Source organism: Rhinoraja longicauda, chromosome 17 (assembly GCF_053455715.1).
Source record: "Rhinoraja longicauda isolate Sanriku21f chromosome 17, sRhiLon1.1, whole genome shotgun sequence".
In the NCBI taxonomy this organism is placed as follows: domain Eukaryota; kingdom Metazoa; phylum Chordata; class Chondrichthyes; order Rajiformes; family Arhynchobatidae; genus Rhinoraja; species Rhinoraja longicauda.
This window is the reverse complement of record NC_135969.1, coordinates 35,954,568-35,979,273: the sequence shown is the minus strand read 5'-3', so window position 1 is coordinate 35,979,273 and position 24,706 is coordinate 35,954,568.

Below are 24,706 nucleotides of genomic sequence, written 5' to 3'. Positions count from 1 at the left end.
ATCGATTCACAAAAAGTTCCATCTTCTCCATCTTTACAAAGGACTATTTGTTTAATTTAGTTTACTTTAGAGATACAGCGCAGAAACAGGCTCTTCGGCCCAACGAGCGCATGCCGACCAGCGATCCCAACACACTAAGACTATCCTGCACACTGTCCAACAATTTACATTTATACCAAGCCAATTAGCCTACAAACCTGTGTGGGAGGAAACCAGATCTTCCCAAAGAAAACCCACCCCGGTCACAGAGAGAATGTACAAACTCCATACAGACAGCACCCGTAGTCAGGATCAAACCTAGGTCTCTGGCATTGTAAGGCAGCAACTCTACCGCTGTGCCACCGTGCCGCATTTTGTTAGCACCTTTAGATAGTATTTTTGTACTATATTTTTTAATATAAAATTGATTCCATTGAATTTGAAGGCAGATGGGGTGAAAAGAGACGATACTGGAACTGTATCCCAGTTTTGAGAGGGATAGTTGGGTTATTGAGCAGATAGGCAGAACAGAAAATGCACACAGTCAAAAGTCCTACCTATTCAGAAGAAGAAGAATCTGTTGAGAATACAGAAAGACGTATTGGAAAGAGAGGCACAAAATACTCAGTAATAATAATAATAATAATCTACCTTTATTTTCATTGTACGAACAGTACAACGAAATTAGAAGTGTTAGATCTGAAACAGTGCAACAGTGCAAATCTTTCAAAAATTTTAGTGCAAATCTTTCAAATTGCACAAACATAGGAACCAACACAATAAGTACCAATATCAATAAAAACCAATAAAAACTAATAAATAATAAATGAGTTTTGCGCCTAAGATGTAACTTGGCGTAACTCAGTGACTCAGTGGATCAGACAGCACTTCTGGAGAATGTGGATAAGTGGACGGTAAAACGGAGAAAATTGTGAATTGTCCCTAGTGTGCAGGATAGTGCTAGTGTATGGGGTGATCGCTGGTCGTCACGGACTCAATTGGCCAAAACTGCCTCCAAGCATAAATAGGTGAATGTATTTCACTACAGAGAGAAAAGATTGCTATTGAGGGCGTGCAGCGTAGGTTTACTAGGATAATTCCCGGAATGGCGGGACTGTCATATGTTGAAAGACTGGAGCGACTAGGCTTGTATACATTGGAATTTAGAAGGATGAGAGGAGATCTTATCGAAACGTATAAGATTATTAAGGGGTTGGACACGTTAGAGGCAGGAAACATGTTCCCAATGTTGGGGGAGTCCAGAACAAGGGGCCACAGTTTAACAATAAGGGGTAGGCCATTTAGAACTGAGAAAAGGAAAAACCTTTTCAGTCAGAGAGTTGTGAATCTGTGGAATTCTCTGCCTCAGAAGGCAGTGGAGGCCAATTCTCTGAATGCATTCAAGAGAGAGCTAGATAGAACTCTTAAGGATAGCGGAGTCAGGGGGTATGGGGAGAAAGCAGGAACGGGGTACTGATTGAGAATGATCAGCCATGATCACATTGAATGGCGGTGCTGGCTCAAAGGGCTGAATGGCCTCCTCCTGCACCTATTGTCTATTGTCTATTGAGAGAGGAAGCAATGTGATCCGATTTATTTTTAATAACTAAGATTATGTATGGAGTGTTTAACAGTACATGGGGAACAAAGTCAAAGGCTGAGAAACGAAATCAGAATCCCCCCCAAAAGTCTTCTTCTCCAAATGGTAGAATAGTCAACCCAGTTTATCAGTATCATACGAAAAAACTCCACAGTCTGATGAATGGGCTTGACCTGAAACGTCACCTATTCCGTTTTCTCCAGAGATGCTGCCTGACCTGCTGAGTTGCTCCAGCATTTTGTGTCTACCTTCGAGGATAACAACAAGCCGCCAAGTTGAACAAATGGGCCTACAATTTGGGTGGAGCTGAATAGTGGGGCTATCAGTTCCCATTCAACGAAACCGGGTAGCAACATCAGTGCATTCAAAGGTAGAAATCCAGAGTTTGCTGTCAGTGATCTCTGACCCCTTCATAAGATACATTGTCTTTCAATCCTTACCAGGTACATTACACAGAACTCTGTGAACTGAAAACAAAATCATGCAGTTATAAACTATTCTTGCTTTTAAAAAGATCTGAAAACTGTGCTTTGTTCCCGAAGGTGTCATTCATGTTCTAGAGATACGCTACAGCACGCAACGGGGCAGCACGATGGCGCAGCGGTATAGCCGCTGCCTTACAACCCAGAGACCCGGTTCGATCCCGACTACGGATACTGTCTGTACGGAGTTAGTACGTTCTCCCCGTGACCACGTCGGTTTTCTCCGGGTGCTCCGGTTTTCTTCCACACTCCAAAGACGTACAGGTTTGTTGATTAATTGGCTTTGGTAAAAATTGTAAATTGTCCCTAGTGTGTAGGATAGTGCTAGTGTACGGGATGATCGCTGGTCGTCGCGGACTCGGTGGGCCAAAGGGCCTGTTTCCACGCTGTATCTCTAAACTAAATTTAATTGTTACATAATAACCACTTCTAAAATTCAAATTTTATATATGTGGGCTTTCATTTTCCCAAACAGTTCAAAATTCCAAACATGTACAAAACCATAAAAGAGATTTTTTTTTGTAAATGTGTTTATGATATTGCTGGGTGCAATGACATCTTGATTACATTAGTGGATTTGCTGCTGAAGATCCCAAATAATGTGAGTTCAAATCCTAACGTGGCAGCTAAGGAAGTTAAATTCAAGTGATCAATTATATATGGAATTTAAAAGAGAAAGTTTGTCTCATCGAAAGTAACCATGAAACCGCTGGAGTATTGTAAAAACACATTTGTTTCATTAATGTCCTTCAAGGATGGAAATCTAAAGAAAACCTGGTCTGGTTAGTATCAACAAATGCGGTAGATTTTTAATTGCTTTTCCAATGCAGACTGTTAGGGAAAAGCAATAAATGTTGGCAATATCAGGGAAGACATACCCAGTGAAGAAGTTTTTTTCTTTAATCACCCATTATCTAAGCTTCATGTATATGTTCCAATCTTTATTTTGGGCTCATGAAATGTATCAAAAATAAGTTGTAAGGTGAGCTCTTTGCATCAAAACTCGCTGTCAGTGAAAATTCTTCAATATGTTTGGCTGTTTAAGTCTGCTTGCTGACTTTAGTCACTAGTGACTTTAGACTTTGCTTTAGACTTTAGAGATACAGTGTGGAAACGGGGCCTTCAGCCCACCGAGTCCATACTGACCTGCGATCACCACATACATTATCACTATCCTACACATAAAGACAATTTTACAATTTTACCAAAGCCAATTAATCTACAAACCTTGTACGTCTTTGGAGAGTGGAAGCCAGAGCTCCCGGATAAATCCCACGTGATCACGGGGAGAACGTACAAACACCGTACAGACATAACCCGTAGTCAGGCTCGAACCTGGGTCTCTGGCGCTGTAAGGCAGCAACTCTACCGCTGTGCATTCGTGCCACCCTAGTGCGAGACGGACAAATCCCTCCTGTTTGAAATGTAATTAAGACTGGGCAATCATTCATGGTTGCTTCTCGATGGTTTATATATCAGTTTTTCCCTTGATTATAACGATGATACTTTGGAAAACATATACTGTACATTCTTTTCTAACACACAGAAGTGCTGTCAACTTCTTGTGCATTCACTATCCACTCCACCAACATTTAACTTGCGGCACGGTGGCGCAGCAGTAGGGTTGCTGCCTTACTGCGCTTTCAGCAGCAGAGACCCGAGTTCGATTCCTACTATGGGTGATGTCTGTACGGAGTTTGTACGTTCTCCCCGTGACAGTGTGGGTTTTCTCCGAGATCTTCGGTTTCCTCCCACATTCTAAAGGTGTGCGGGTTTATAGGTAAATTGGCTTTGTATGAATGTAAATTGTCCCTACTGTGTGGAGGATAGTGTTAATATGCGAGGATCGCTGCTCGTCGAGGACTCCGTGTGCTGAAGGACGCTGCATCTCTAAACCAAACTAAACTAAACTGATGCAGGTACTATTGTAACGTTTAGGAAACATTTGGACAAGTACATGGATAAGACAGGTTTAGATGGATGTGGGCCAAACACAGACAGGTGGGACTAGTGTAGATGGGACGTGTTGGTTGGCATGGGCAGGTTGGGCCGAAGGGCCTGTTTCCACAAGATATGATTCTATGATGTGCAACCACAAAATAGTCAACTACAAATCAGACTGAAGAAGAGTCCCAACCTGAAAACTCACCCATCCATATTTTCCAGAGATGCTGCCTGTCCTACTGAGTTACTCTAAGGTATTTATTCACAAAATGCTGGAGTAACTCAGCAGGTCAGGCAGCATCTCAAGAGAGAAGGAATGGGCGACGTTTCGGGTCAAGACCCTTCTTCAGAAGGAGGGTCTCGACCCGAAACGTCGCCCATTCCTTCTCTCCTGAGATGCTGCCTGACCTGCTGAGTTACTCCAGCATTTTGTGAATAAATACCTTCGATTTGCACTAGCATCTGCAGTTATTTTCTTACACTACTGAGTTACTCTAGCACTTAGTGACCTTTTGTGTAAACCAGCATCTGCAGTTCCCTGTTACTACACAAAATACATTTATTGTTTTGTGGAAGATTCCAGGCGGCTGCCATGGTGCCTTCCTGTTGGGTGGTCCACCCTTGCTGATCTCTTGATATCTTCAAGCAGATATAGCAACTGGTAGCTTAGACAGAAGGGATTCCCCTTTAAATGTGGTTGATAAAACCTATGAAGATCCCAAACAATAAGCGCCAGGAGCGGAAAAGCCGAAGCCATCTGACAACCAGATGTGTGAATGAATGAATGAATGAATGAGTGAATGAGCCTCCAGCAAGCCAAGGATGTGCTTCAGGCATCTCGACAGATCTAGAGGAGTCTATCAGTGCACGTGGAGAGCAGTGCTCTGCTCCATATTCTACAGCGTAGAGGGCTGAACGTCTGTGGATGGAGGAGGAGCAGGGAGTTGCTGAAGTCATTAACAGAGTGGTGGAGTTTGCCGAGGATAACCTTGATACTGTGAAGTTGAAGTCTGAACTAGGATCCCAACCCGAAACATCACCTATCCACGTTGTCCAGAGATGCTGTCTGACCCGTTGAGTAACTCCAGCACGTTGTGTCTTTACTCGATGTTGTGAAGTTCATTTGGACTCCATCCGCTCATTTGTGAAATATCTGGATGGTAAATCCACATTAACTCTAGATCCAGACTTTTTTTTTGTTTAAATTTAGTTTAGTTTAGATTAGTTTAGTTTAGTTTATAGTTTAGTTTAGTTTAGTTTAGTTTAGTTTAGTTTAGTTTAGTTTAGTTTAGTTTAGTTTAGTTTAGTTTAGTTTAGTTTAGTTTAGTTTAGTTTCATTTCATGTAGAGATACGGGCCCTTGGCCCTGTGTGGAAATAAGCCCTTCGGCCCATCTAGACCACGCTAACCAGCAATCACCCATACACTAGTTCTATCCTGCACACCAGGGACAATTTACCAAAGCCAATTAAACTACAAACCTGCATGCCTTTGGAATGTGGGAGGAAACCGGAGCACCCGGAGGAAACCCACGCGGTCACAGGGAGAGTGTACAAAATCCGTACAGACAGCACCTGTAGTCAGGATTGAACCCGGGTCTCTGGCGCCGTAAGGCAGCAACTCTACCGCTGCGCCGCCGTGCCGACCTTGTTTGCACTGTCGGTTCACATGGCAAATACAACAGTCCGGTCGAGAGTGTTTAATTGTCATTGGTACCGACAACAGAACAATGAAGTAATTATCAATTGATAAACTTCCCTCATCAAATTGCCCAGACACCTGGAAATAACGTATCAGCTCACAGCTCATCTATAATACAACCTGATAAATGCTTCACTAAAACTTCCAGTGCACCACTCCATCCTCAACTTTCCCCACCAAGCCACACTCACCCCAATTACTGCTCCCTGCATGCTGCCATGTTAATATTCAATCCTTTTTCTTTCGGTTTCGAGATACAGCATGGAAACAGGACTTTCAGCCCACTGAGTCCACGCTAACTAGATGTTTTCAAGAGAGAGTTCCATATAGCTCTTAGGGCTAACGGAATCAAGGTATATGGGGAGAAAGCAGGAACGGGGTACTGAGTTTGGATGATCAGCCATGATCACATTGAATGGTGCTGTTGGCTCATAGGGCCGAATGGCCTGCTCCTGCACCTATTTTCTATGTTTCTGTTTCTAACCATTAATCACCTGTTCATGCTTAGAAACATAGAAACAGAGAAACATAGAAAATAGGTGCAGGAGGAGGCCATTCGGCCCTTCGAGCCAGCACTGCCATTCTATGCATGTTCTATGTTTTCCCAACATCTCCTCTACTCCTTACACACCAAGGGCAATTTACAGAGGGCCCATTAACCTACACACCTGCTCGTCTTTGGCATGAGAAAGGAAAGCAGAGCACAGACAAGGAGAACGAGCAAACTCCACACAAACACTTCCGCAGATCAGGATCAAACCAGTGTCTCTGGCACGATGAGACAGCAGCTCTACCACTGTGCCGCCCTTTCTTGGAACTTGCATTATGATTTGTCAGTAGTATGAACTCTGAGTTGAACCTTCAACCTTGACATGCCTTTGCCAAGAGCAAAGAACTTCTAACTTGCTCTGGACTAAAATACAGCAGCAAATGAATTATCTCTATCCAGCACCATTTTAAATGGATCCATTTTGTTTTGTTAAATCTGTTGCCAAACCATTTGATAATATCTATTTAAAAGTGAACATGGAATAAAGCAGTGCACTTTTGGGGACTGGCATTTTCTTCAATTTGCCAGGACTCGAGGGCCTGAGCAATAGGGAGAGATTGGGCAGGCTAGGACTTTTATTCCTTGCAGCACAGGAGGCTGAGGGGTGATCATGTCGAGGTGTATAAAATCTTGAGGGGTCTGAATAGGATGAATGCACCGTGCCTTTTACCTAGGGTAGGGAAATCAAGAACCAGAGGGCATAGGTTTAAAGTGAGAGGGGAAAGATTTAACAGGAACCTTGGAGGCACTTTTCATACAGGGCACCTTTTCATACAGAGTGTGGTGAGTATATGATATGGGACGAGCTGCCAGAGGAGGTAGTTGAGGAATGTACAATAACAATATTCAAAAGACACTTGGACAGGTACATGAATAGGAAAGGTTTAGAGAGTTATGGGCCAAATGCAGGGAAATGGGACCAGCGTAGATGGGACATCTAGGTCGCCATGCACAACTTGGGCTGAAGTGCCTTTTCTACGCTGCATGAATCTCCGCTTCTTGAGTAAAGAGCTGTATGATGATGATCATGCACGATTGCATTTAAGAGAGCACAAAATGCAAGGACAGGTCAGAGTTAACAAACTAATTTTAAAAAATAATTTTATTTGCACCAGATGGAACAGGCACTGCAATTTGACCCAATTGGCATCAACTTTCCAACTTTTACAATATTGAAAGACTTTTGCGTGTAAAATGCTTCAGAATTTCACCAATGGGTTCTGTATTTTTAAGTTTATATGATAATTCAACACTTTTTCTCTGACTAACGTAGCTCGTGCTGAAAAACAGGTGAGAACCTACCTCAACACTTCTTGTCAGCCTTTCAATATGTCAATACCATTCCTGAGTAGTAGTGAAGGTCTTCTTAAGACTTTTCAAAGCTTAGCGGTAAATCCTTTTACAATGCCGTAAGATTAAACGTATATTTCCTTCCCACAAGAACCGCATCTGCAAAGTTTAACATTAAAAGTGATGGATACACACCTGGGTCTTCAGGATGCATAATAATTTTTTGGCATGAGATCATTTTTTCATCGTTTTATTATTATCTGGACAAATTTCTTAAAACAGGACCTCCTGCATTCTTAAATGAACCATGATAATATCAGAGTAAAATGGAGAAAAACAGCATCCAGATTATTTGGCAGGCTAAAAGAAGGGGAAAATTAGTTTCATGGTGTTATTGCCATGCATCTGTTGAGTTAACTGTTCAAATGGGTTCTGGCACAGTTTTGATGGCAGGTTTTTAGCAGACCACCCATTGCATTGAAAAAAAATAAAGTGATGGATTGCTACCACTTCGAACAGAAGTTCGTGCCTTCCATATTTCTGCTTAATGGAGTTTCATCAAATTTGTATCTGTTTGCAAATGGGTTTTAAGGCCGCAGAACCTCATCAAGGCTGCACTCCCCGAACATGTGGAAACACAGCCAGCATCTTCAACTGGAAATGCTAAGAGAAATAACCTTGCCTCTTTCGAAATGTTGTTTTTTCCCATTTGTATAGTTTAGTATAGTTTATTGTCACATGCACTGAGGTACAGTGAAAAGCTTTTGTTGCGTGATAACCAGTCAGCGGAAAGACAATACATGATTACAATCGAGCCATCCACAGTGTACAGATACAGGATAACGGGAATAGCGTTTAGTGCAAGATAAAGTCCAGTAAAGTCCGATCAAACATAATCCAAGGGTCTCCAATGACATAGATAGTAGCTCAGGACAGTCCGCTAGTTGGTAATGGGATGGTTCAGTTGCTTGATAGTAGCTGGGAAGAAACTGTCCATGAATCTGGAGGTGTAAGAAAATAACTGCAGATGCTGGTACAAATCGTAGGTATTTATTTCACAAAACGCTGGGGTAACTCAGCAGGTCAGGCAGCATCTCAGGAGAGAAGGAATGGGTGACCCCATACGTCACCCATTCCTTCTCTCCTGAGATGCTGCCTGACCTGCTGACTTACTCCAGCATTTTGTGAAATGAATCTGGAGGTGTGCCTTTCCACACTAATGTACCTCTTGGCTGACGGGATTGGGGAGAAGAGGGAGTGACTGGGGTGACACCCGTCCTTGATTATGCTGGTGGCCTTGCCGAGGCAGCGTGAGGTGTAGGTGGAGTTAATGGAAGGGTGGTTGTGCACAGTTATCTGCAATGTCTTGCAGTCTTGTATGGAGTTGATAACCTAAGGATTTTGAAGAAATAAAATGGATGACATGAATTTTGGTTTCTGACATGCCGTTTTGTATATACGTGAGAGTGTTGGGAGAATGTGCTGATGAGTTGAGATGGATTTGGCCTGATGCCTTAACTCATATCTGCTTGCCAGATTAAGAGGACTAAATAATTTGATAGATCACCATAGGTGTAGGCAGCAAGGTGCAGAAAGACCTCAGACGTTTTCCTTGTACTTGCATTTAAAGCTAACGATGGAACATGGAATATGGAACAGTACAACACAGGGACAGACCCTTCAGCCAACAATGTCCATGCAGAACATGATGTCAGTTTAAGCTAATCTCCTCTGCATGCACATGATCTACAGGCCTCCACAGCCATCTGTGGCAATGGATTCCACAGATTCACCGCCCTCTGGCTAAAGAAATTCCTCCTCATCTCCTTTGTAAAGATATGTCCGTGCCTTCTGATCCTGGACTCTCCTACAAGTGGAAACATCCTCTCCACATCTGCCCTATCCAGGCCTTTCACTATTTGACAAGTTTCAATGAGAACCCCACTCTTCTTCTAAACTCCAATGAGTACAGGCCCAGAGCCATCAACCGCTCATCCTATGTTAAACCAATTATCCCCAGGATCGTTCTTGTGAACCTCCTCTGGATTCCATTCAAAGCCAGCACATCCCTCCTCAGATATGGGGCCCAAAACTCCTCACAATACTCCAAATGTCTGATCAGTGCCTTATAAACCCTCAGCATTACATCCCTGCTTTTGTATTCTAGTCCTCTCGAAATGAATGCTAACATTCCACTTGCCCTCCTTCCAACCCATTCATCTTGCACATTAACCTTTCGGGAATGCTGCACCAAGTCTCTTTGCACCTCCAATTTCCGAATCCTCTTCCCATTTAGAAAATAGTCGATGTTTTTATTCCTCCTACCAAAGTGGATGACCACACATTTCGCTGTGCTGCATTCCATCTGCCACTTCTTTGCCCACTCTCCCAACCTGTCCAAGTCCTTCTCCAGACTCCCTGCTTCCTCTCTCTTCCACCTATCTTCATGCCATCCACAAACCTGGCCACAAAGTCCTCAATTGTGCTGCCCCCAGTGGTGCAGCTAAATCACTCATTTGTTATCGATACATCATATTGGTTCTCCTTTATTAATCCAAATGTCTTGACTTGCCAACATATTTTTAGCTTTGATCTGTCTTTTTGCGTACCTTTCGTTCATTTCTTCTATGTACCTTTTCATATCTCTCGGTTCTCTCTCCCCTGACTCTCGGTCTGAAGAAGGGTCTCGACCCGAAATGTCACCCATTCCTTTTCTCCAGAGATGCTGCCTGTCCCGCTGAGTTACTCCAGCTCTTTGTGTCTATCTTCGGTGTAAACCAGCATCTGCAGTTCCTTCCTAAATATATTTTTGATAATTGTTTCTAAAATCCTGTGGGTTAATTTGGCAGGCTTGCCATTGTTGGGCAATAACGTTATAGCCCGATATGCCATTTTCCAATTCTCTGCTGTATCTGTGGAGGAGTTACATCAGCTCCTCTGTGATCTCCACTAGCACTTCCGTGTTGTGTTCAGTTCTAGGCACCATGTTATAGAAAATACATTGTCAAGCTTGAAAGGGTTCAGAAAAGACTTACGAGGATGCTGCCAGGACTAGGGGGTCAGAGTTCTGAGCTATCAGGAGAGGATGAGTCAGCTTGGTCTCTATTCCTAGGAGTGCAGGAGGATGAGGGGTGATCTTATTGAGGTGTATAAAATCATGAGAGGAATATGATCGGGTAGATGCACAGAATCTCTTACCCAGAGTAGGGGAATTGAGAACCAGAGGACATAGGTTCAAGATGACGAGAAAAAGATTTAATAGGAATCTGAGGGGTAACTTTTTCATACAAAGGGAGGTGGGTGTATGGAACGAGCTGCCAGAGGAGGTAGTTGAGGATGGGGCCATCCCAACATTTAAGAAAGAGTTAGACAGGTACATGGATAGGACAAGTTTGGAGGGATATGGACCAAGCACAGGCAGGTGGGACTAATGTAGCTTGTACATGTTGGCCGGTGTGGGCAAGTTGGACCGAAGGGCTTGTTTCCACACTGTATCACTCTATGACTCTATGACTCTATGACTTCCCTTAGTAACCAGGATATGTCCCATCTGGTTACAAATATGTATTTACCTTGAGCATGGCTGGCCTTTTTCTGGTGTCTGTTTCTTATCAATTTTCACCTCATTCATTATGCCCACCATGATGGAAGATGTTATCAGGGGTGTAATCAAGCTTCCCTCTGATGGAGATTATACCTCACACAAAGGATGGTGGTGACTGTATTTGTTGGAAGTCAATTGTAGCAGTCCCAACACATTGCTGCAGATGTTTCTTAGGAGAGAGTTTCCTTGGCCCACCCATCTTCAGCTGTTCAATCAAAGCGCCACTTTTGTGAAAGATGTGAAGTCCTTAGAGTGGGCATAAATAGGTTTAGTTTAGTTTAGTTACAGCACGGAAACAGGCCCTTTGACCTACCAGGTCCACGCCGACCGGCGATCCCCGCACATTAACACTATCCTACACACACTCGGGACAATTTTACATTTATACCAAGCCAATTAACCTACAAACTTGTATGTCTTTGGACTGTGGGAGGAAACGGAAGATCTTAGAGAAAACCCATGCAATCATAGGGAGAATGTACAAACTCCGTATAGACAGCACCCGTAGTTGGGATCGAACCTGGGTCTCTGGTGCCGCGAGGCAGAAACTCTACCGTTGCGCCACCCTGCCACACTTGAGGTTTGTTACATGGATAGAGCCCAAGCAAGAACTGTCAGAATGTTTAGGACCTGTGAATTCACATAGAAGTCACAGACATTCTCACACCATGCATTGGCAGGATTTCGTAGAAAAAAGTGTGTCACTTGCTCAATTCCTCCACTGAAGATGCTTGACCTGTTGAATATTCGAAGCATTCTCAGACTTTCTCACAAATCTCCACCATCCACAGTGTCTCACATTTCTATTTCGCATCTTGTTGGCTGAGGGTAGAAAGAAAAGAACTGCCGGTGCTGGTTTATATCAAAGACAGACGCAATGTGCTGGAGTAACTCAACAGGTCAGGTAACATCTCTGCAGAAAGAGGACGGATGACGTTTTGGTTTGGGACCCTTTGGATCGGTCCCAAAATGTCACCCATCCTTTTCCTCCAGAGATGCTGCCTGGCCCGCTGAGTTATTCCAGCATCTTGTGTCTATCCATCTTGTCATAGGAATTGGTTTGAAACAAGAACAGTAGATCCTTGTTATAACAGAACCAGAGGGGAGGGGGATGGTGTCCATTATTGCCGATTGTCCACTATAAGAAATTCCCAATTAATAAAGTATCACTGAATAAGTTAATAAACAAAATAACTTATAAACAAAAGAACTGCAGGTGCTGGCTACTCCAGAAAAGGACACAAAGTGCTGGAGTAACTCGACGGGAGGCAGCAAATCTTGAGAACATGGCCAGATGATGATTCAGGCTGTATGACTCTATGATTCTATGACTCTAAAGTGATGGTTAAGATTTGCATTAGGGTTAGGGGTTAGGCTTAGCAATTGATACTACTCTGTCACATTGCTTAACCAATATTATATTTATATTTATAGTTTGTGATGTATTTAGGAATTGCTTCTGTTGAATTCCTGTCAGTAAATTCTACCTTTCGTAAAAATGTCCCTTTTTGTTGTAAAATCCCCCCAGAGGCAAAATGCATTAAAACCCTAAATTCTTTGTTCAAATCTTGCGTCAAGTCAACAACTTTATTGTTTTGAATTTTTACAGACACAGGCTTTAGATAAAACAACTTCCCTCACACAATATACAGTGAATCACATGACATGATTGATGACCAGTCTAAGTAGAGTTTGTTTATTCAGCTTTGCTGTGTAGGATTGCTGCAGCTTTGAGGGTTTTTTTTTTTCCTGACTGCGCATTCATTATGTTTTAAATGGAAAACAGAGAAATATTTCAAGATAATTCTTTTCGTCAGTGGAAAGAACTGCAAACTGTACAAGACACTTGCTCGCTTTTTCGAGTAGAGCATGTGGAAACACAGCCAGCATCTTCAACTGGAAATGCTAAGAGAAATAACCTTGCCTCTTTCGAAATGTTGTTTTTTCCCATTTGTATAGTTTAGTGTAGTTTATTGTCACATGCACTGAGGTACAGTGAAAAGCTTTTGTTGCGTGCTAGCCAGTCAGCGGAAAGACAATGCATGATTACAACCGAGCCATCCACAGTGTACAGATACAGGATAAAGGGAATAGCGTTTAGTGCAAGATAAACTCCAGTAAAGTCCGATCAAAAATAGTCCAAGGGTCTCCAATGACATAGATAGTAGCTCAGGACACTTGCTGGCTTTTTCCAGTAGAGCCACGCAGATTAAAATATCGTCTCATCATTTCATCATTTTTAAACACGGTGGCGCAGTGGTGGAGTTGCTGCCTTACAGCGCCAGAGACCCGGGTTCGATCCTGACTATGGGTACATGTCTGTTTTGGAGTTGTATGCTCTCCCCGTGACCTGCAAGGGTTTTCTCTGAGATCTTTCGTTTCCCCCCACACGCAAAAGACGTGCAGCTTTGCAGGTTAATTGGCTTGGTATGCATGTAAAAATTGTCCTGAGTGCAGGATAGTGTTAGAGTGCGGGGATCGCTGGTCGGTGCGGACTCGGTGGGCCGAGGGGGGGTGTTTCCGCTCGGTATCTCTAAACTAAACTAAACACAATTCTCAAAAAAAAATCTCAGACAGGAAGTTAATACGTATGTGCAAAGTAATGGGCTGGGACACACTGACTCTATAGACAATAGACAATAGACAATAGACAATAGGTGCAGGAGTAGGCCATTCGGCCCTTCGAGCCAGCACCGCCATTCAATGTGATCATGGCTGATCATTCTCAATCAGTACCCTGTTCCTGCCTTCTCCCCATACCCCCTGACTCCGCTATCCTTAAGAGCTCTATCCAGCTCTCTCTTGAATGCATTCAGAGAATTGGCCTCCACTGCCTTCTGACGCAGAGAATTCCACAGATTTACAACTCTCTGACTGAAAACTTTTTTCCTCATTTCCGTTCTAAATGGCCTGCCCCTTATTCTTAAACTGTGGCCTCTGGTTCTGGACTCCCCCAACATTGGGAACATGTCTCCTGCCTCTAACGTGTCCAACCCCTTAATAATCTTATATGTTTGAATAAGATCCCCTCCCATTCTTCTAATTTCCAGTGTATACAAGCCTAGTCGCTCCAGTCTTTCAACATACGACAGTCCCGCGATTCCGGGAATTAACCTAGTGAACCTACGCTGCACGCCCTCAACAGCAAGAATATCCTTCCTCAAATTTGGAGACCAAAACTGCACACAGTACTCCAGGTACGGTCTCACTAGGGCCCTGTACAACTGCAGAAGGACCTCTTTGCTCCTATACTCAACTCCTCTTGTTATGAAGGCCAACATTCCATTGGCTTTCTTCACTGCCTGCTGTACCTGCATGCTTCCTTTCAGTGACTGATGCACTAGGACACCCAGATCTCGTTGTACGTAGAGACATACACATAAAAAACAAACAAACAATAATAGTGCAAAAAGACAAAACCAATGTCCCCAAGTCTATGTAGCTCAGAACTTTTTTAGATGTTGTAGTGTTTAATTGCCTGATGGCTGCAGGGAAAAAGCTGTTCCTGAAACCTGGACGTTACAGTTTTCAAACTCCTGTACCTTCTTCCCGATGGCTGGGATGAAATGTGGCCAGGGTGGTGTGGGTCTTTGATGATCCTGTCTGCCTTTTTGAGGCTGTGCCTCCTGTAGATCCCTTTGATGGAGGGGGAGGGGGGGGGGGTCAGAACCTGTGATGGATTGGGCAGTGTTCACCACTTTCTACAGTCTTCTTCGCTCCTGGGTATTCAAGTTGCCGAACCAGGCCGTGATGCAACCAATCGGTATGCTCTCTACTGTACACCTGCAGAGGTTCAAGAGAGTTCTCACTGAAATACCGAACCTCCACTGATGGCTCCGCTCATTGCTGTTTATCCATCTGCAGAATTCTGCACCTGCTTTCTCCTCATATCCCTTCAGTCTTTTAAACTACATCCAACTCCTCTTGAATACATTGAATGATTTACCCTCAACTGCCTTCCTTAGTAGAGGATTCCACTGATCCACTCCTCATCTCAAATGGCTTACTCTATGTCCACAGGCTCTCACTCCGAGAGCTGGACTTCCCCACCATTAGTAACATCCTCCCGGCACCTAATCGTTCCACTCCCATTAACCTTTTATCAGTCTCGTTGAGATCGTTTTTTGTCCTTCGAAGCTCCAGTGAATGTAAGCCCAGACATCCAAATCTCTCTTCCTTCGCCAGACCATGCTGTCTCAGAAATCAGTCTGGTGAGCCTGCACTGGGCTTCCTCAATAGCGAGGAAGCCTTTCTACAGGTAAGGAGAATAAAACTGCACACAGTGCTCAAAGTGCATTCTCACCAAGACCCTGAACATGGGCGGAGTCCTGCTCGAACCTAGGCCAAAAGCCAAGATTGCTTTGATCTCAAGGAGAATTGTATAGGTCAGGAGGCAAAAATAAGTTTGTTTTAGACACAAAATCTGGAGACACTCTGCGGGTCAGGAAGCATAGCTGGAGAAAAGGAGTGGGTGACGTTTCTTTTTTTTAATTTATTTTTTTATTTTTAGACAATAGGTGCAGGAGGAGGCCATCCGGCCCTTCGAGCCAGCACCGCCATTCAATGTGATCATGGCTGATCATTCTCAATCAGTACCCCGTTCCTGCCTTCTCCCCGTACCCCCTGACTCCGCTATCCTTAAGAGCTCTATCTAACTCTCTCTTGAATGTATTCAGAGAATTGGCCTCCACTGCCCTCTGAGGCAGAGAATTCCACAGATTCATAACTCTCTGACTAAAAAAGTTTTTCCTCATCTCAGTTTCTGGGTCGAAACCTTTCTTCAGACCCTGTTGAAAGGGTTGAAAGGGTCTGAAGAAGCATCTCGACCCGAAACATAACCTACTCCTTTCCTCCAGAGATGCTGCCTGACCTGCTGAGTGACTCCAGCATTTTGTATCTGTCTTCGGTGTAAACCAGCATCTGCAGTTCCTTCCTGCAGAAGTTTGTTTTATTTTGATACTTATGGTGCTTTTAATTATTCACATGTTTTTATTTATTTATAGCCAACTTCACTTTTTTTTATTGAATTATTTACCCCTAGTTTAATACTATTTAAATTCCCTGAATGTCAGAGACATTTAAAAACTATTAAAATTGATAGCAATTGTAAGGACTGGCATGATTCCAGCTTCAGCTTCTGTCCAGAGCTGACAGCAGCATTTCAGAACCAGGGGCTTCTTTCTGTGCAGGAAGGAACTGCAGATGCTGGTTTAAACCGAAGATAGACACAAAGAGCTGGAGTAACTCAACGGGACAGGCAGCATCTCTGCAGAGATCGGGTCGGGTTTCGTTTCGGGTCGAGACCCTTCTTTCTGTGCCAATTCCAGTCCAGAATCCCAGGGTGTGGAAGAATGGGTGTAGATGGTCCTTGTGTGGATATTGAGGAAGCAAGGAATGACCTACCATGATCCAATCTATTGCACCATTTACCAAGGTACTTTTATTATAAGAAAATAACTGAGATGCTGGTACGAATCAGAGGTTTTTATTCACAAAATGCTGGAGTAACTCAGCAGGTCAGGCAGCATCTCGGGAGAGAAGGAATGGGTGACGTTTCGGGTCGAGACCCTTCTTCAGACTGATGTCAGGGGGGCGGGACAAAGGAAGGATATAGGTGGAGACAGGAAGATAGAGGGAGATCTGGGAAGGAGGAGGGGAAGAGAGGGACAGAGGAACTATCTAAAGTTGGAGAAGTCGATGTTCATACCACTGGGCTGCAAGCTGCCCAGGCGAAATATGAGGTGCTGTTCCTCCAATTTCCAGTGGGCCTCACTGTGGCACTGGAGGAAGCCCATGACAGAAAGGTCAGACTGGGAATGGGAGGGGGAGTTGAAGTGTTCGGCCACCGGGAGATCAGTTTGGTCAATGCGGACCGAGCGCAGGTGTTCAGCGAAGCGATCGCTGAGCCTGCGCTTGGTTTCGCCAATGTAAATAAGTTGACATCTAGAGCAGCGGATGCAATAGATGAGGTTGGAGGAGGTGCAGGTGAACCTTTGTCTCACCTGGAAAGACTGTTTGGGTCCTTGCATGGAGTTGAGGGGGGAGGTAAAGGGACAGGTGTTGCATCTCGTGCGGATGCAGGGGAAAGTGCCCGGGGATGGGGTGGGACGAGTGGACCAGGGAGTTATGGAGGGAACGGTCTCTGCGGAACGCAGAGAGGGGAGGGGATGGGAAGATATGGCCAGTGGTGGGGTTCCGTTGTAGGTGACGGAAATGTTGGCGGATGATTTGTTGGATCCGCTGGCTGGTGGGGTGGAAGGTGAGAACGAGGGGGATTCTGTCCTTGTTGCGAGTGGGGGGAGGGGGAGCAAGAGCGGGGCTGCGGGATGTAGAAGAGACCCTAGTGAGAGCCTCATCTATAATGGAGGAGTGGAAGCCCCGTTTCCCGAAGAAAACCAAGGTACTTTTGGTCAGTACATTGTGGATGCTATTTCGCTTTCTTTTGTCCTCTCAGCTATACTTTGGTTCCAATGAATTACAGCTAAGTATACATGATGTCTATTGCTATACGCTTATGATGCACTTGTAAAAATGGAAAACTCTTGGGCAATTGACACGAACAAAGAAATGGTGCACACAGCTCACCCTTGATTTATAAATGACTTGCATTTAGTTTCGTTTTAATGTAGTTTAGAGATACAGCGCTGAAACAGGCCCTTCGGACCACAGAGTCCGCGCCGACCAACGATGCCCGCACATCAACACTATCCATCACACACTTGGGACAAGGGACCACAGTTTAAGAATAAGGGGTAGGCCATTTAGAACGGAGATGAGGAAGAACTTTTTCAGTCAGAGAGTGGTGAAGGTGTGGAATTCTCTGCCTCAGAAGGCAGTGGAGGCCAGTTCGTTGGATGCTTTCAAGAGAGAGCTGTATAGAGCTCTTAAGGATAGCGGAGTGAGGGGGTATGGGGAGAAGGCAGGAACGGGGTACTGATTGAGAGTGATCAGCCATGATCGCATTGAATGGCGGTGCTGGCTCGAAGGGCTGAATGGCCTACTCCTGCACCTATTGTCTATTGTCTATTGTCTATTGTCTATTGACAATTTACAATGACACCAAGTCAATTCACCTACAAACCTGTGCGTATTTTGAGTGTGGGAGGAAACAGAGCTCCCAGGGCTAACCCAGGCATTCACAGGGAGAACGTATAAACTCCGTACAGACAAGCACTTTTAGTCAGGGTTCGACCCGGGTCTCAGGCGCTGTAAGACGGCCACTCTACCACTGCGCCAACGTGCCGTCCTATTTTATGGAAGATATTTCAATAAGCAAAATGTCCTAATTTAGCAGTCTGGCAATGAAAGGAATTTGGGTATATGCCATTCTTAGGGACAATGAGAAGTATGTGATTCATTTGAAAAATAGCTGTTCAACTCAAAGACTCATACGCCAAGATGTCAATGACGTTATAGTGAAAATTTACACGTCAAGTGTTTGCAAATTAAAGAAAACTTTTTAATATATAGTAATATATAGTCATTTTACTGGGTCTGCCAAATTGCTCTTGAAGCATTCAAGACACCAAGTGACTTCTCCAGAGGAGAAATTTGAAATACATATAACAAAGCATTCTACTGACCCAAATATTTCTTATGAGTCAATATATATACAGTACATCACGTTTCCCTCTCATATTTGACTCCTTTTTTTTTTAACATATTTGACTATATATTTTTTTCTGTGTCACACTTCAAACTAAAACCAATAGAAGGGAATAAAAAATAATAATTCTCAATAAAAAAAATAGTTCTCTGGGAGAACAGTCGGAATGCCTGTACCCTCCTGCAGAACTTCAAAGGGGAGTCACATAATAACAGGAGCCTCATTCTTTCAGCCTGAAATGTATGTAACTTGTAATGTTCCCATACTAAAACACCAAGGTGTGACTGACCTGACTGTGCATGTATTTAATAATTACACTTTGTAACCTTAAAAACATTATCATTTCGTGGCAGAATAGTGTCTGTTGTATTAAACTATATGATCCTCTTGCCCTTGTGAGGCAGTGTGTCTCTTGACATTCCATAAGGAATGTCACAAAGGATCTTAGATTTTTAGATTTAGATTTGGAGATACAGCGCAGAAACAGGCCCTTCGGTCCACCGGGTCCGCACCGCCCAGCGATCCACGCACATTAACACTATCCTACACCCACTAGGGACAATTTTTACATTTGCCCAGCCAATTAACCTACATACCTGTACGTCTTTGGAGTGTGGGAGGAAACCGAAGATCTCGGAGAAAACCCACGCAGGTCACGGGGAGAACGTACAAACTCCTAACAGACGGCGCCCGTAGTCAGGATCGAACCTGAGTCTCCGGCGCTGCATTCGCTGTAAGGCAGCAACTCTACCGCTGCGCCACCGTGCCGGTCTCTTTTGTATCGTCTCCCTCCCCCTCTTTCCACACAATGGATGGTGGGTGCATGGAACGAGCTGCCAAAGGAGGTAGTCGAGGCAGGGACTATTGCCATGTTTAAAAGAAACATTTAGACATGTACATGGATAGGATAAGGTTTTGGGGGCGCATGGGTCAAACGCAGGCAGGTGAGACTAGCGTAGATGGGGCATGTTGGCCGGAGTGGACAAGTTGGGCCGAAGGGCCTGTTTCCACCCTGTAAGACTGTATGACTGACTCTATGACTCTTCCACACCCTCTTTCTCCACATCTCAACCTAAAAAAATTACTTCTGCACGTCAGTCATATTTCTCATAATATGTTTGAACACTGCTAGTATATAAACAAATATGTACCAATTTCCTCTTGCTGTGGCTCAATGTTGTTTTCATCAGAAGCAAACAGGCATAAAATGTAAAAGTCAAAGGCAAGGAAAATACAGCTGGATGCTTCCAATGTGGATGTATTAAGATGTGGGCTGCAAAAGAAATCAGATTGATGGCACACATCTTAAAGAGCTATGAATTGTCTTTTATTCAAAATAGAGCTTGCATGCATTTGTGGGTTGTACCAGAAAGGAGACCAACACCGTGCACGTTATGCACTGGATTTTAAGGTGTTTTACAAAAAAAATATTTTTGCTTAATTATGTTAATTCCTGGCTGAAATTATTTAAGCATTTCCAGGAAGATAGTGACTCCAATTCAAAGGGCCGAATGGCCTTCTCTACTGTCATCGTTCTGTGATTCTGTTTTGTGAGACGTAGTTATTACTGAATCTGTCCAGAGACATAAACTCACGAAATGAATATTGACCTTGAAATGCTTGTCTCCGACAAACCTCAAAGTAATTATATTCTTATTATGATTGCGGCAATAGTAATTTAAAAGAGAAAGAAAGGCAGACAGGCTTGCAATTATTTCGTGCACTCTGACCTCAGGATGTCCTAAACCCTCTTAATGTCTGTTCCAAAGTCACAAAATAGGCAAGTTGGGGAAAGCAAGCTCTGACGAACAAACCAGAGAGCACTGAGAAGTTTGATCTTCTTTCTTGTCACACAATAAGCTGATAATTATGACTAATATAAATGAAAGTAAATTTGAGGGATAAGCATAAGGTAATTTCATGGAATCAACCGCTGAAAACCATGGGTTAATCTTCCACTGTGACGATGAATACATTTCAATAAATGAGCAACATCTTTGTTTCTAAGGCTTGCATTTACATTCAGTTTGATTAGCACCGTATGATTATTTCATTTGCCAGGGCTCTAACTGCCATAATATTGTGGCTATCTATATATATTTTATTAAGTAAAACGTAGAGGATTAATGTGCAGATTCTACCAAGAAATAAAACATCAAATTGACCAAGAACGTAGGCAGAGGGCTAAAACTGGAAATGCAGCCAAAAATTAGCATGCACAATCATGTCATAAGTGATAGGAGCAGAATTAGGCCATTCGGCCCATCAAGTCTACTCCGCCATTCAATCATGGCTGATCTATCTCTCCCTCCTAATCCCATTCTCCTGTCTTCTCCCCATAACCTCTATTAATCAAGAATCTATCCATCTCTGCCTTTAAAATATCCAGTCATGGCTTCCACAGCCTTCTGTGGCAAAGAATTCCACAGATTCACCACCCTCTGACTAACGAAAATTCTCCTCATCCCCTTCCTAAAAGAACGTTTCTTTAATTCTGAGGCTATGACCTCTAGTCCTGGACTCTCCCACTAGTGGAAACATCCTCTCTACATCCACTCTACCCAAGCCTTTCTCTGGCTTTCACAATATCTGTTAATATACTTGGAGTTTTTTTCACAGAAGGCAATGGAGGCCAATTCATTGGATGTATTCAAGAGAGAGTTGGATATAGCTCTTAGGGCTAACGGAATCAAGGGATATGGGGAAAAAGCAGGAACTGATTCTGGATGATCAGCCATGATCATATTGAGTGGCCTGAAGGGCCGAATGGCCTGCTCATGCACCTATTTTCTATGTTTCTATGATAATCTCCTTGGATTCACCTCAACCAAAACTATCTCATGTCTCCTCTTGACTTCCTGGTTTCTCCTCTCAGGGTAATCCTACAGCCCCCTACAGTATATTTAAAGGAATGACTCCTTAAAGGAATGACACTTCCTCCCAAATGTCTATACCTGATAAATGCGGCCAGGATTCAGTCAGGATATGACTGAAGACTGGATACTGCGATGATGGAATCTCAGGGGGAAACAGACATCATCTATGTGGCACTAGGCTGGAGTAACTCAGTGGGACAGGCAGCATCTCTGGAGAGGAGGAATGAGTGACGTTTTGTGTCCAGACCCTTCTACAGACCTTCTCTCCAGAGATGCTGCCTGTCCCGCTGAGTTACTCCAGCATTTTGTGTCTATTTTTCAATTTAAACCAGCATTTGCAGTTCCTTCCTACACATCTATTTGGCACTTTTGGCTAAACAGCCTTGTCTTCAGCGCCCACAGGCTGGGTTACATCAGCAGGAGATATTCTTGGCATCTCGTTCTCTTCTGCGGGATCTTTAATTGTCCACCATTGTTTGTGAGTTGAGCTTCTACCGAAGAGTCCTGACCCAAAATGGGTAACTTTAAGGCAGAGATCGACGAATTCCTGGTTGGTACGGGTGTCAAAGGTTACAGGGAGAAGGCAGGAGAATAGGGTTGAGAGGGAAAGATAGATCAGCCATGATTGAATGGTGGAATAGACTCGATGGGCCGAGTGGCCTAATTGTGCTCCTGTGGCGCGTCAGTAGAGGCCGGAGGCACGAAGCGCACTGGTGGTCGCACAACCCGACCGGACCGCGTACGGTAATCGGTCGACAGAGGGGCCGGCGGAGGCACAGTTGGAGGGACAGGTGGTGGGACCCGCAAAGGTGGGCGACCTCGTGGCTGAGGCAGTGTCAATTGACCGCCTGAAGCCGGCCCACTTAGACATTGACCAACCGGTGCGGGTTGCCCATCCTCGGCCACAAGGTCGCCCACCTTTGCGGGTCCCACCACCTGTCCCTCCAACTGTGCCTCCGCCGGCCCCTCTGTCGACCGATTACCGTACGCGGTCCGGTCGGGTTGTGCGACCACCAGTGCGCTTCGTGCCTCCGGTTCTGGGGGGGGGTCCTCTGGCGACTCCCAAGGGTCGGGCCATACCACTACCGACCCCTCGGCATGGAAATGGACCAGTCCAGGAGGGCGGTCCGGACTACATATATAAGGACAAGGTTTTGGGCGCGAAGCCATTCCGGCAGACTCGACCCGTCTGATAACCATGTATTAAAACCAGAACGCCCCCAAAATACCTGGCTCCTTGCCTTTATTTCGGGCCTCTACCGACGCGCCACACTCCTATGACATATGAACTCAAGAACTCCTCATTCCCTGAACCGATGCTACTTGACCTGTTGAGTTGACCTATCTTCTGACCGCTCTCTTTCCGCTGTGCTCTCCCCACCCCCACCCTTGGGAACAGGCATTTCTCCCACCATCCCCCACCACTCCAGTCACCCTGCTCCTTTCCCCTTCTTCATCCACTCCTTTCCCACCCCCGAGTCCCACAGATCCCTTTTATCCCCCCCCTTCTTTCCCAACCACTTGTCCTTCTATATCACTTCCTTCAGCTTTGCATTTCATTCCTCCACTTCTTATCTGACATTTCTTTGTCTCCTTGATCTCTGTCCTTTGATATTTGTTCCACCCATCTGCCAATTAACTCCCCTTTACCTTTATCCTCCTATCACTCACCAGGCTTTGTCCGCACACCTCTTTTCCAGCTTTCTCCTACTTCAATCAGTCTGACGAAGGGTCCAGACCCATCCATTCCCTTCACGGAAACTGTCTGACCTGCTGAGTTCCTCCTGCCCAGCACTTTGTTGTTTTGGAGATTCCAGCATCTCCAATTTCTGGTGTCACCTCTGTATCTGTTCACCTTTCTGTGAGACATTATTGCGCACCAGAGTAAATTCCTCCTCTCTCTGAAGTTCTTAGCTTGTCTGGAAATTTTACTCCATGTCAAAACATGTAGTGAAATGGCAGCACAAAGGGAAATGCAACTACTTTGGGATAAAGTTTTTACAGAAGCTTGGGATAACGTTTTTACAGGTGGCGCAGCGGTGGAGTCGCTGCCTTACAGCGCCAGAGTCCCGGGCTCGATCCTGACTACTTGTGCTGTCTGTGGGGAGTTTGTGTGCTCCCCCCGTGGCCTGGTGGATTTTCTCCGGATGCTCCAGTTTTTTCCTACGTTCCAGGGAGGTCCTGGTCTGCAGGACTTTCATATGAAGAAAGACTGGATAGACTAGGCTTATACTCGCTGGAATTTAGAAGACTGAGGGGGGATCTTATAGAAACATATAAAATTCTTAAGGGGTTGGAGAGGCTAGATGCGGGAAGATTGTTCCCGATGTTGGGGAAGTCCAGAACCAGGGGTCACAGCTTAAGGATAAGGGGGAATTCTTTTAGGACTGAGATGAGAAAACATTTCTTCACACAGAGAGTGGTGAGTCTGTGGAATTCTCTGCCACAGAAGGTAGTTGAGGCCAGTTCATTGGCTATATTTAAGAGGGAGTTAGATGTGGCCCTTGTGGCTAAAGGGATCAGGGGGGTATGGAGAGAAGGCAGGTACAGGTTACTGAGCTGGATGATCAGCCATGATCATATTGAATGGCGGTGCAGGCTCGAAGGGCCGAGTGGCCTACTCCTGCACCTATTTTCTATGTTTCTATGTTTCTATGCAGGTTAATTTGCCTTCTGTAAATTATGTTGAGTGACCATTGGCAGCTGGGTGATCGCTGGTCGGCGCGGACTCGGTCGGCCAATGGACCTATGGTTTCCATGCTGTATCTCTAAACTTCGCAACTAAACTTGTGCCTGTGTGTGGTTTCTGTGTGTGCAATTCATGCTTTAGCAACACCCTTCGAGGTTCAGGTCCTGTAAACTTCCCCCTGGCAAGCCATTTCACGAGCCTTGAAACTAACCAGGGCTGATTGATAACTAGCATCCAACGCCGAAAGGAAAGGTGAACACTGAAACCTGGAAATGGTTCTACCGCTGGAAACACTGATACGTGGTAAAGGTGGACACCCCGTTTCTGGAGTCGTGATGAAGTGCACCTTTGAATTTCTAGTCCAGTGTTTCCGATGTGTTTTTCAG